This window comes from Tenrec ecaudatus, chromosome 8 (assembly GCF_050624435.1).
Source record: "Tenrec ecaudatus isolate mTenEca1 chromosome 8, mTenEca1.hap1, whole genome shotgun sequence".
Lineage (NCBI taxonomy): Eukaryota > Metazoa > Chordata > Mammalia > Afrosoricida > Tenrecidae > Tenrec > Tenrec ecaudatus.
The window spans coordinates 121,817,887-121,831,410 of NC_134537.1; the positions used below are offsets into that span (position 1 = coordinate 121,817,887).

Genomic DNA, 13,524 nt, shown 5'->3' on the forward strand with positions numbered 1-13,524 from the left:
TTTTTTTTTTTGCATGATGCCTTATACCTGGTCCCTTGGCACCTCGTGATCACACAGGCTGGTGTGCTTCTTCCATGTGGGCTTTTTTGCTTCTGAGCTAGATGGACGCTTGTTCATCTTCAAGCCTTTAAGACCCCAGACACTATCTCTTTTGATAGCCGGGCACCATCAGCTTTCTTCACCACATTTGCTTATGCACCCATTTGTCTTCAGCGATCCTATCATGGAGGTGTGCAGTCAATGATATGATTTTTTGTTCTTTGATGCCTGGTAACTGATCCCTTTGGGACCACTCGATCACTCAGGCTGGTGTGTTCTTCCATGTGGACTTTGTTGCTTCTGAGCTAGATGGCCGCTTGTTTATCTTCAAGCCTTTAAGACCCCAGTCACTATCTCTTTTGATAGCCGGCCACCATCAGCTTTCTTCACCACATTTACTTGTTCACCCACTTTGGCTCCAGCCGTTGTGTCGGGAGAGTGAGCATCATAGAGTTCCAATTTAATAAAAGAAGGTATTCATGCATTGAGGGAGTGTTTGAGTAGAGGCCCAAGGTCCTTCCGCCACCTTAATACTTGACCTATAAATATAGACACATAGATCTATTTCCCCATCCTCCTATATATATTTGCATGTACATGTCTTTGTCTAGACCTCCATGAATGCCCTTTGACTCCTAGCTCTTTCCTCCACCTCCCTTGACTTTCCGCCTGCCCTACTACCATGCTTCATTGCCACCTGGGCTAGAGTATACCTCTTCTCTAAGCAACCTTACCCTTGATCAGTTCCCACCATGCCTGCCACTCCCCCTTCTCTACCATTTGGGGTCCCATGTTTTTCCCTTGTCCCTGGGTTTGTTAACACCACTTCCTTACCCCCCCTACCCCCCCACCCCAAGTCCCCCCGGAACTGTCGGTCCCGTTGTTTTTCCTCCAGATAGTTCATCCATCACTCCTTTCTTTCAAGGCACCTTTACATGGACTTGAGTCTTCTACCTTTCTCTTAGCTCCTGAGTAAAATAATCATTTACATCAAATTTGAAACACTTTTTTTTGTGTCTATACACAGTCAAGAAAGAAACTACCTCTGAACTGGTGAGTTTTAGTTTGGGGTGAATATAGAGTCTTATTCATCATAATCACCTTCACCTATTACACAGAAAAGGTTTAAACCGTAGGTTCCCATATTTGGGGACTTCCCTCCCCTTTTCAGAAAAATAATTACTCAACACTCCTCTGGCAATTAAAAACTTTTGTACTACAGTCCATAATCCAGGATAAAGTGTAGGTATCTGCTTTTTCAACTTCCCCTGCCCCCACCACCTTGTTCCTGCACCACCCCAGAGGGCAGTATTGCCCACTCTGGGAAACACTGGTTTAAATCATCAAAAAAGCTTCAAGCCTTTTCTTGTCCTAAGGTAAGGCTAAATATGAGCCCTCTGCATCTGTTCCACCTTACCTACACATTCTTAAAAGCAGAAATAGGAATGGTCTTCATTTGGAATCCAGAGACAGCCTGTGTCGGTGTACTGGGCAAAGAAGCGTGTCTACAAATCAACAAGTGGCGTGAAAACTGCAGTTGTTTGTTACTTCCTCCAAAAAAATAAAATCAAAATAGGTAACAAAAACATCTATGTAATGAAGCACCTGCACCAACCAACAGAATAAGAAATGAAAGTGAGTGCCCCTCTGGTCAAGTTCCCCCACAAAGGAGTATGTTACGTGAGCAGCCTGCTGAGGCCTGGGGGCAGAGTCCAATGGGCTGTGAAAGATAGGCTGGGAGCCTTTGGTAAACAAATGGAATCAGCGTGAACAGGAATAATTGAAGGTAACAGTGACTGTAACTAGTATCTAAACTCAAATGTACAAGCTGCCCAGTATGGTGCAGGTGAATATTATTTCTCCAGGATTACATATGAATAAATGGAGCTCAGTGGATCAAGTAATTTACCTCAAGTCTCACGACCGGAAAGTAATGGAACTGAGAAATGTGCTTAGACCCAATTGAAACATTATGATCTTTCCCTGGTACTGACAAGAAAACTTAGCCTTGCATATACCATAATGACCCCAAAACAACAACAACAAACTGGTGAGACTGTTTATGCAAAACCAATCACCTGATGAGGTTTGGTTCCTTGATTTCAAAGCTTAGGTTCCTGTACACTTGTTTTCAGGGGACATCCCAGTTAATTGATTGAACAATGTGTTTAGCTTCTGTTATACTTTTGAGATCTTTGCATGAGCTTGTGGTCTAAAATGTTTGCCAGTGGCCACTCAAGGCTTAGCAATTGCATTCTAATTGCTGAAAGCAACCCAAAAAGAAGGAGAACCCAAAATGGAAGAATATGAATGGGTAAAGGCCCTGGTGGCATAGCAGGTAAACCCTTACCTGTCAACTGCAAGTGTGGCAGTTCAAGCCCACCAGCCCTCAAGGTGAGCTGTTTTAATCTGTCCTACAGGGCTGCTGTGGTCAGAATGGATTAAACGGCAGTGGGTGTGGTTTGGGGGCACCAGTAAAGATTTATAGTTTCACAACTACATGGATCAGGTCTACATATTTCCTAGAGGGTCACTATGAGTCAGAATTGACTTGATAGAAATGGACTAGATTCTGTGATGAAGAAAGCTGATGGTGCCTGGCTATCAAAAGATATAGCGTCTGGGGTCTTAAAGGCTTGAAGACTCCTTTCCCATTAGACCAGAACTAGATGGTGCCCAGTTACCATTGCTAAACATTTTGGTTAAAGATTCTATAGAAGAATCCTAATCAAAAGGGGTAAAATGCAGAACAGAATTTCAAATTCTCATTATATCCATATTTTCTGGAGCTGTGGAAGCTGAATGAACCCCTACAACTATTGCCTTCTTGATAAAATCTTTAAACGTTAAACCAAATATACACCCCTGAAGTTTTCTTAAAACCAAACAATAATTTACCCTAACTATTATATAATGAGCATTATACTCATTTAGGAACTAGCTATCTGGGATCAGATTGACAAGAACTTGAAAGATTAGATGGGAATCTTCAGGGGCAGTGAGTTCATGTCAGTGGCAATAAAACAACCCAGAAAAGGACAGTGAGAATGAAGACTGTAATCAGTGTCAGTAAATTGTCTATGTAGATGCCATTGGATTGGTTTATATTGTAATACATAGACTCAACAACAACAAAAATCACATATTCACTAAAGGAAAAAGATGGCTGCTTTGGTGACTCAGCTTTCTTTAGGTTGCAAGCACTCTCTTCCTATACTCATCCTACTTTGTTCTCAATATTCACCTAGTTTTCTTATATTCAAAAAATATCTCCTCCCAATACATGTACAAGCGTGTACACGTTCAGTCACTGCACATGCACTAAGAGGAAACATTTTGTCTCAGGGTATTGTAAATAAGAGGATTGACAGTGTGCTCTGTTTGATTATGTTGATTTGCAAATTTGATGGCATGTTCTAAGAGTAATAGAAAAATATGATCACTTCCCCCCTTGCACAGTTGTCTGGACTCCTGTTCCAACTGTCCCATGAGAACAGCACCAGGTGAGCGTGAGGATCGTGATGGCAATGTCTGTCCAGATGAGTTAGTGAAGGGAGCGGTGATGGCTTTCTAACACATCTTGCTCAGTGGCTCCGGTCCAGGACTGTGATTGGACTTAGGCAGCGGCACATTCATCTGGTATCTTCTTGGGCACAGGCCTCAGTGAGTACCCCTTCTGAAGTAGCAAGTAGAGTATTAGCACCTTTCCCCCAGGGTTTCCAAGCAATTAAATGTGCTTCACGCATATAAAATACACAGAAAAACATCCGAGAACAAGAGTTCTTCATATGCAGAATTACGAAACTCCTTTTTATTCAGTGACGTCTCAGAGATTCTGTGGATGGATTAGAGAACTTAAATCTTAGCAATATGCTTAAAAAAAACAAAACACCATGCCCATCTGTTGGCCTCGTGTGAAGGCAGCTGCACTAGAGCCTGAAAACATTCTTAATGTCTGTAGGTTGTGAAATTTTGCTTTTGTGACAAGAAGTCTTCAGGGTCATAATTAATGAAGGAGGGAATTTTAACCCAAATATTGTAATGTCTTTAAAACTAGACCCATCTGCTGGTCTTATGTCCTCAATTGAGCTGACTCCCTGAAAGCGCTAGAAGAAAAATAAAAAGAGAGCTCATACAACTTATTATTACCATAAGCTTTTTTCCCCCACAGAGGGGGTGGGACTGGGAAAAGAGGAGTGGGAATTGTTCACAATTTACAAAGGAAGTAAGAAAACTACTATTAACAGTTACAACTAAGCTACCTTTTATTGTTTGGTTTTCTCACAGAAGTGGGGCTATGGGTCTGGAAGGAATTCATCTAAGGTTCTACAATCAGCCAATCTGTGCTTTTCAGTGGTTACCTGCTTCCTGCTTGTTTCTCCTTCACATCACTCTTTCTCAGCTCTCCTTAAGGGTTAAAACCAACTTTATTTTCCCTATGCAATGTAGTCATGTGAGTCACCTGCACACTAACAATTCCTGTGACCAAAGGAGGCGAGAATCCCAACAAAATGGGATCCACCCCGGTGACCCAGGCAATGGAAGACAGACAACTTGGACAATAGACTGATCTTCTAAGTCACAGGACACCTTCCATAGGTCACACTACAAGGGCATAAATCGAAAACTCCACTAAGCGAACTGAACTTTAAAAAACAAGAAAAGGGTGAATAAATGTATGCCAAGGACTACCATACATTTCTTATTCACACGCTACCTCTCTCCCTGTGAGCGGCAAAGTTTAGTCTAAGAGATAGGGCTCCGGCACAACAAATGAGGGTTAACAAAAATATTACCATTTCTCCAACCCTCATGACATGTGCAACTAGCAGTCAGTCACACGCAAGCTAACTACTCAGGTAACGGAGTTCGAAAAATCGTACACACAATCCTCTGATCAATAACACTGTTATATGCCGTGAGAGATTAAAAACCACTGTAATGCCATGAAGTCAAATTAGGAGTCTTTATTAAACCAGCAGCTCTGGGAGGACTAGTGTCTCTGTAAATCCTGGAAGCCACAAACAGCAGTCAGGCAGGGTATATAAAGGCAGAAAACCTATCCTGTTTTTCAAGCTGAAAAGTATAATGGTCCAGCTACATCCTGTTTTCCCACTCTGATTAACTGATTACAGAAGCTAAAAGAAATGTTAGTCTGCAATAAGATCCTGGAACAGTGTATGGATACACAGTGTATAGGAGTGAGATTTACAAGAACATCCTGGAACAGGGTAGAGAATTCTCTGAAGGCTATAATCAAGCTGGAAAATTATCAGGACATACCAAGCTACCAACAGGGCTGTGGGCTATATATAGGGGACATGACCTTAAGACAAGATGGTATTACCTACACTTCTTCTGGGGGGTAGGCCAGAATATTGGTGGTAGGTTTGAACAATAGTAAAACATTAACTAAAATAATTTTTTAGCAATGGAACTGATTTAAACCCTAAAGGGTTGATTTGCCACTTACTGTACTAAAAATAATAATAATAAATGATAGGAGCCTTAGGGACATAGTGGTTACTCATTGGGCTTAGATTCACAAGGTTGGCAGTTGGAAACCACCAGCACCTGTGATAGAGAAAGAGAGGTTTTCTACTCCATTCCCATAAACAATCATAGTCTTAGAAACTAGCAGGGGCAGTTCTACCCTGTCCCATAGGGTCACTATTATAAGTCAGTGTTGACTTGATGGCAATGAGTTTGGTTTAGGTGCTAAAATGGCAATGATGTCCCAAATATAGAACGAGGGGCTTATAAAAACAATAGTTACAAGAATGGAGTTGAATTATCAGTTGATCAAAGCCCTAATATAAGAACAATTACAGATGTTCTTTGCGAGCCACCATGGTCTCATGCTTCAACCGTGCTTGAAAGGAACCCAGTGCTTGCAAGCCTCCTCCCCATCCCACCTCCCACACCAGGTGCGCTAGAGCTAAAACCAGGATTCAGAGGCCACCATCAACTGCCAGATCAACTTTGAACTCTATCCCTCCTCCATCTACTTGTCCATGTCTTATTGCTTTGACCAGGATGACGTGGCTCTGAAGAATTTTACCAAATACTTTCTGCACCAGTCTCACGAGGAGCCAAGAAACTGATGAAGCTGCAGAATCATCAAGGGGGCCAGATCTTGTGCAAAGATATCAAGAAACCAGACAGTGAAGACTGGAAGAGTGGGCTCAATGCCTTGTTGTGTAGGCTGCACTTGGAAAAGAGTGTCAACCAGTCCCTACTGGAACTGTACAAACTGACCACAGACAAGGACGACCCCCGTCTCTATGACTTCATGGAGACACATTACCTGGAAGAGTAGGTGAAATCCATCAAAGATCTGGGTAACTACATAATCAACCTGCACAAGATGGGGTGGGGGGTGGGTCCAGATTCCTCCTGGTCAAGTATCACGTCAACAAGCACACCCTCGGAGACAGTGATGGAGTGAGCTAAGCAGTGACCTGGCTTTCCCCAAGTCACCAAGGCAGCACATGCATGTTGGGTAGACCTATTCCTTTTCTAGAAATTGTACCTAAGCATCCACTTCCGTTTTTTCATTTGTACCATTCCTCTGGATAAAGTCATTTTATACCCAGTTGTTGTCTGAGATCTTGGTGGGGAGGAGCCAGAGAGCTATCAGTCCCAGGTGGTCGATTTTTTTAAGTGCCACAGTTCAAACAGCAAAATCCCACTTAATAAAATGGAACTTGCTTTTAAAAAAAAATGGAGCTTGCACAGAAAAAGAAAAAACAAACAACAATTAGTTAAAGCAGCGTGATACTGCTATTAAACCCCATGAAGAGATCACTGAAGATAAAGCAGTGTTGTGAAGAAACTATATGGTGACAGGCTATCATGAATAATAGCTTCTGGGATCTTAAAGGCGTGTCTCAAAATAAGAAGCTGTCTAAGTAAAGAGTCAGCTAAATTTACATGGAAGGGGCATGCCAACCTGTGTGATCCAAAGATAGCTAATAATAAGGTCCAAACCAGGAAAAAGAAAGATACCAGTGCTCAAAACCTAAATACTTGAATTGCAGAAAATGATGGATGATAGTGGTAACTCAACTGCCATGGGATGAGCCTCCGGGATATCTCCAGTAAACATTGGTTAGAAATGACAGTAACTCCCAAATCAGAGTATTGTAAAGGGAATTTTAGCAACTGAACTCAGGCTGAAATATATTATGTAATATGATGTCCCTATGGACCCAACGCGAATTTACGCTAAACTTTAAATATTCTCAGCTTTCTTAGATTGAGGTCTCAATCAGAATGGCCACTCTTGGTGGATCCTTGCCTGGTGTTTGCCCTTGTCTTCTGTAATTATCTACAGGTAAAATGGGATTGATGTAAATATGAAGAAAATAACAGGATTGATGAGGGCATGAGGACATGGAGGAAGATAGAGTGGGAATGGGGAATCAACATCAATGTGTAGAAAAAGCTACAAAATTGATTGTGACAATGATTACACAGATCTTCTTGATTTGATTGAACCACTGAATTGAATGATATGTTAATTATGGATCAATTTTAAAAGGAAATAAATGGAATCTAGCTATATTATATGAATATTCTTTCAGTATTTTTTCCCTATATCTGTATGTGTTTTTCTTTCTTCTTCCCAAAATGATATCACACTGGAAGCATTATTGAGCAGCATGATGTTATGGACTGAGAATATAAAGATGGATAAGATAAAATTTCTGCTCCACTCACAAACCAGGGGACGGGTAAGCAGATACTTTCAACACACGATGCTAACATTACCCTAATGTTATGCTAACCTTAAAGATGGCACAGAATACCACAATGGAGCATAAAGCAATCCTAAATGAGTAATTCAGGGAAACCTTCCTAGAAGTGGCGTCACGTACACCGAAGAAAGGAATTGGTTAGCTAACAGAGGGCCAAGACTGTTTCCCATGTCAGAGGAACAAACAGCACATGACTGACAGCTGTTCAGAATTTCTAGAGCGAGTCGTCCCAAGTTGAAGGCTCCAAGACCAAACAGAGGCCATGTGAAGGAGTGCCTCCTCTGTGCCACAGAGCTTAGCTGTTCATCTGAGGCACTTAAACTAGTGCTGACCCTCCATTTAAGTGGATGACGATGGAAGCAGTGTCGAGTTTGGATTTGAGAGGAAACACACCAGAATCTGGAAGATGGGTCAAGAGGTTAGAAATAGTCCAGTGGAGCAGAAAATAACGAGAAGTGAATGAATCCAAGTGATTGGGCCTTTAAACAGGATTTAGTGATGATTGTTTGGATGTGAGTGTTGCAGGGGAGTAGTCTCAATGATGACCATGAGATAATATCGGGAACTTCACTTAAGTAGACCTCATGATCACCACACGCATAACATGGGCCAAATGCTGTCTGATCTTGTGCTACATTTTTATTGGGGGTAGGCTGGATGGTCGTATCCAGAGGGTTTTTGCTAGTTGGCTTTGGAAGTAGAATGTCAGGCTTCTGTTCCTCATCTGTTTGAGTCTGCAAGCTCCACGGTACCCTATCAGGATCGTAGCAGCATGGAGGCTTCCACAGGTTGACAAGTGGTGGTTGTGCTGGAGGTGTCTGGTCAGGAATGAAACCTGGACTCAACCCTGTATGGAAAGCAAACGCTCTATCACTAAATCACCTGAAGAGGTGATGCCATTATCGAATTCGTTTAGACATGTTTTGTGCACTGAGGAGAGACAGCAGTGGAGCTCAGCCAGACACAGTTAGGTGTGATGACGGAGGAAATCTGGTGGGGCACTTGTTACCCTGTCCTCTAGGGTTCTGATGGGTTGGATGTGGGACTTAGATACACATGACGAGTAGAGATATAACTTAAGAAAAATTTGGGAAGGGAGATGCAAATATAGGATTTATTTGCATATAAATGAAAACCATGATTGGACCTTCATTGAACCTTGAGAAAAGAAGGGAAGGCAGTAACTGCTAGTCCTTATCCTTAGGTAGCGCCCACAGTGTCAACCAATACAGTCAACATGCTGAAGGATCTTAATTCACACCTGTTTAGTCATAAGTCACAATGTTCCCACAAGAGATCATTGATGGGTTATCACTGTAGGTGAAGGTATGAATGCAATGCTTGTTGAAACATTGAAATATTTCTCTGTCAGGCGCTGTAAGCAATGGTTTAGAGCTCCCTGAAGTAGACTTTTGACAATAGCTGGAGACTTGCTTGATTGTCACGACTGAGAGAGAGGGGAGTACTGATGACATCAAGTAGACAGAAGCTAGAGCTACCAAGAAATGTTTAGCACAATTCCCTACAACAAAGGGTTTTTGGTCCATAGGTTGAGGACCCTCCTATAAAATCAGTATTATGGAACCCTAGGACCCCCCCTCAAGTTCTTCTCCACCCTTCTCTTGATGTTCCCCCTTATCAGAATCCAGATAATACAGGGTTATGTCCACCTAAGGGGCCTGAAGGACTTTGTTCAGCTTTGTGATCTGTATTTGTCCTAGTTGGCCAGTGTCCAGTCCTAATCAGTTGTTAAGTATTTGTAATATTGTATAACAATGTATAAAACATGGTCCCTTTCTTCAAGGAGTTTACCCAAATTGTCTCAAAGTTGATTTTGACAAAAATTACTTTGTTTATTTTTCTAAGTAATGTGAAAGGGCTTCAAAATGTTCATGAGAAAAATCTATTATCATCTAATTCAATTTTTCCATGAACTTTTTGAAAGCCCCTTATATGTATCACCATGCCCCCACTAAAAACAAAACAAAAAAATACCAAGATTTGTGAGGAGCAGAGAAAATATAAAGTCATGTACATGCTGGACTAAGACTAGGATAATAACATGATTATTGCTAACATAAAAGAAAATCTGGCATGGCTGACATAGCAGAGTTTGGTGAAGAATTCAGATGGTGCCCAGCGATTAGGAAAAAAATAACATCTGGAGTCTTAAAGGGTTGTCTCTAATAGCCATCAAATGTGGAGCCAGCTAAGTCCATATGGAAGAAGCACACCAACCTAGGTGATCTGAAGGCTGTAAATCATAACACCCAGGGGAGGAAATAGAACCAGACCCCAACTTCTAAACACGCAGTTTGTCAAATGTTATAAATGATCGTGGAAGCCCAAAATCCATTTGCAGGGTCAGTATGGAGATGGAATCCCCTATGGGGATCCACTAATAATATGAATAGCCTTATTCATATAATAGAATAGCCTTATTCATATAATAGAAATATGAATAGCCTTAATACCAAGATACAGAGTATTGTAAAGTGGATAGCAACTGTACGTAGCCTGGAATGTAACACCTTGTTAGTAGATCTCCATTTTGAATTTACTCTTAAATTGTTTTTCCTGCTTTCTTATTGATTGATGTTTTACTCTGTTTTCCTTGGTCATTGTTGCTGGGCCTTTTTAGGTTTTTGCATCTGTTCTGTCTGTTTTTCTGTATAGGTAAGGCAAGATTCAAAGACAGAAAGAGAATGAATAATTGCCTGGTGGCACAGAAGGGGAAGGGAGGTAAGTAGAGGCCAAGTGCAATGACTACAAGAAGGAATACATTTTAAAGTTGATTGTGATGATGAATGCACAAACCTTCTTAAAATGATTGAACTATTGATCTCCATGATATAGATAGCTTATTCAAGAGTATATTAAGAGTTAAATAGCTAAACAATCTTTCATATATTTGTAATATTTTTAATCAAACCCATTGCTGTCAAGTCAGGGGAAAATAGGAAAGAAACTGCCCATAAGCAGTTTTCAAATGAATAATTTCACTTTTGAAATGTTATATAAATTTTATTAAATGTGATAGAGGTATACTATTTGGATAAACTGTAACATTTTTTGAAAGCTACTGTACAAACAGGATCCCTGGTGGTGTATCCCTGGTGAGTTATGTGTTGGGCTGGTAATCTCAAGGCTAGCAATGTGAACCCCTTCATTTGAACCCATTCCTCCTGATCCCCTTGGGAGAAAGATGGGAGTTTCGGTCCCATAAAGATTTATGGGATTTATGTTATTTTTCAAAAACCAACAGCCTCAGAAACCCGAAGGGCCAATTCTACTCTGTATTATGAGGTGGAATGAACTTGATGCCTCTACGTTTGAAATTTGGGGGGTTGGATAATATAAATACAGTGCAAATTACATATCCTAGGTAAATTACACAATGAAGGAACTCTGTTGTGAATATGTTGGCTCTTCAAAGCATCCTCACATACTGACACGGTTAGTTACTAAAGATAAGCATCAAATATTAATCAGCCACCTACAGGAATGCTTTCTGTTAGATGCATGGAGGATTAAACAGATGAATTGTGTTTATTAAAAGGTGCTGTAAATTTGAAAAACAATTTTCTAAAGTCTTATACTTTTCATGATTAGACAACTTAAAACAGGGTAACATGCCTTTTAACTTATCAGTTCTCCAAGTTCCCCTCCAGTTCACTGGAGCATTCAGACCCAAACATAGGGTATTAAGGTGAAAGACATTTCCTTGATGCATATCCTTGATCGGCAACAATTCTAGTATTGTTAAAACAGACTGCTCAGAAAATGTATAAATGAGTGTTTTCTCTAAAGTACACTTGTATTTTTTTAATTACTTTTTAAAATAGCCGAAAGGGATGTCCAGTTGCCTACAGATGGGCTTTGGGTCTTCTCACCACACTCCCTCTCATTCACAAGCATATGATTTTTCGTTCTTTGATTCCTGATACCTGATCCCATTGACACCTCATGATCACGCAGGCTGGTGTGCTTCTTCCATGTGGGTTATATTGCTTCTTAGATAGATGGCTGCCTTTTTATCGTTAAGCTTTTAAGACCTCAGATGCTATATCTTTTGATAACTGGGCACCATCAGCTTTCTTCATCACATTTGCTTATGCACCCATTTTGTCTTCAGCGTTTGTGTCAGGAAGGTGAGCATCAGGGAATAGCTGTTTAATAGAAGAAAGTGTTCTTGCATTGAGGGAGTACTTAGCGGAGGCCTGATGTCCACCTACTACTTTAATACTAAACCTATAAATAACATACAGCTTTCCTCTAGTTCTTTAATGCTTCCTGGCCCCAACTATCATGATCGCAATTCTACCTTAAAATTCTGGCTAGACCAGAGGTTGTACACTGGTACAGATATGAATTGCCAAACACAGGGAATCCAGGACAGATAAACCCCCTCAGGACCAATAATGAGAGTAGCGATACCAGGAGGGTGAGAGGAAGGTGGGAGAGAAAGAGGGAAATGATCACAAGGATCTACATATAACCCCCTCCCTGGGGGATGGACAACAGAAAAGTGGGTGAAGGGAGACATCAGACAGTGTAAGACATGACAAAATAACAATGATTTATAAATTATCAAGGGTTCCCGAGGGAGGGGTGGCAGGGAGGATGGAGGTAAAATGAGGAGCTGATACCAAGAGCTCAAGTAGAAAGAAAATGCTTTGAGAATGAGGATGGCAATGAATGTACAAATGTACTTGACACAATGGATGAATGGATGGATTGTGATAAGAGTTGCGTGAGCTCCCAATAAAATGATTTTAAAAAGAAAAAAAATAGCTGTAAGGTTTTTAGTAGTCACACTGTCTCAAAAATATGAGATTTGTTCACCTTCCCCATAAAATATGGGCCAATGTTTGCTCAAAAGTGTCATCAAATAATTTACATAAAAACCGAATGAGATAATGTAACCAAACCCAAAGTATGACATGAAAGAGAAGTATCATTATTTCAATGATCATTGAAGACATCTCTAGAATGCACAGGCCTAGTTTGGCACAAGATAAGACATCAAAAGTAAACTATCTTTGACTTTATAATAATACTCACATAATTGATTTATTGTCACCTGAAATCCTGCTGAAACAGCCTTAAACTGAGGTACTTTTTATCTAAAGGAGGGCATGTTTAAAAGAGCTTTAATTCGATGTTTACTGGCTGATGTGGTGAAGTGAAATTGCTTGGCCTGGCTCTTCCATCCATAGTCTTTGTAACTCTTACTTGGTGATGGGGTAGGCAAATAAGATGTGGAGGACATTAAATCAGAGATTGGTCAGTTTTGTCATTCCTCTGGGTATAAGAGAGACGAAAAATTCCCATGACCACCCAGCCTCACACGTGGAGCAAATGGGATATCTGTACCAGGGGTAGCAAAGACACAAGAGTCCAACACTAAGACCAAGAGAAAAAGCAGAGGAGCCACATAGCGGAGACCATGAGGCAGTGAGGTAGAGTGGCAACTAGAGGCTAAGGGACCGTATGGCTGAGAGGATGATGACCAAAGAGACTGGGCTGCTGACAGAGATGAGGTGCTGCTATGGACTAAAGAGTGTATCCTTAATGCGTCCTGATCCTGACGTGTGCTAATCTGTTAGCTTTCCAAATACACCCCATGATCGTGAGTATTGTCTGAGTTCTGTGTGGCCACTGAGACAGATGACTGAATCCAGCAGAGCAGTAGAGTGCTATAGGAGAAACAGTTGGAGTCAGA

At 41.0% G+C, this 13,524-nt stretch overlaps 1 pseudogene; it reads left to right on the plus strand.

Annotated features, from left to right (window-relative positions):
• The first annotated feature begins 5,897 nt into the window (after positions 1-5,897).
• On the plus strand, positions 5,898-6,492 carry LOC142455523 (ferritin heavy chain pseudogene; annotated as a pseudogene).
• The last annotated feature ends 7,032 nt before the right edge of the window (positions 6,493-13,524 follow it).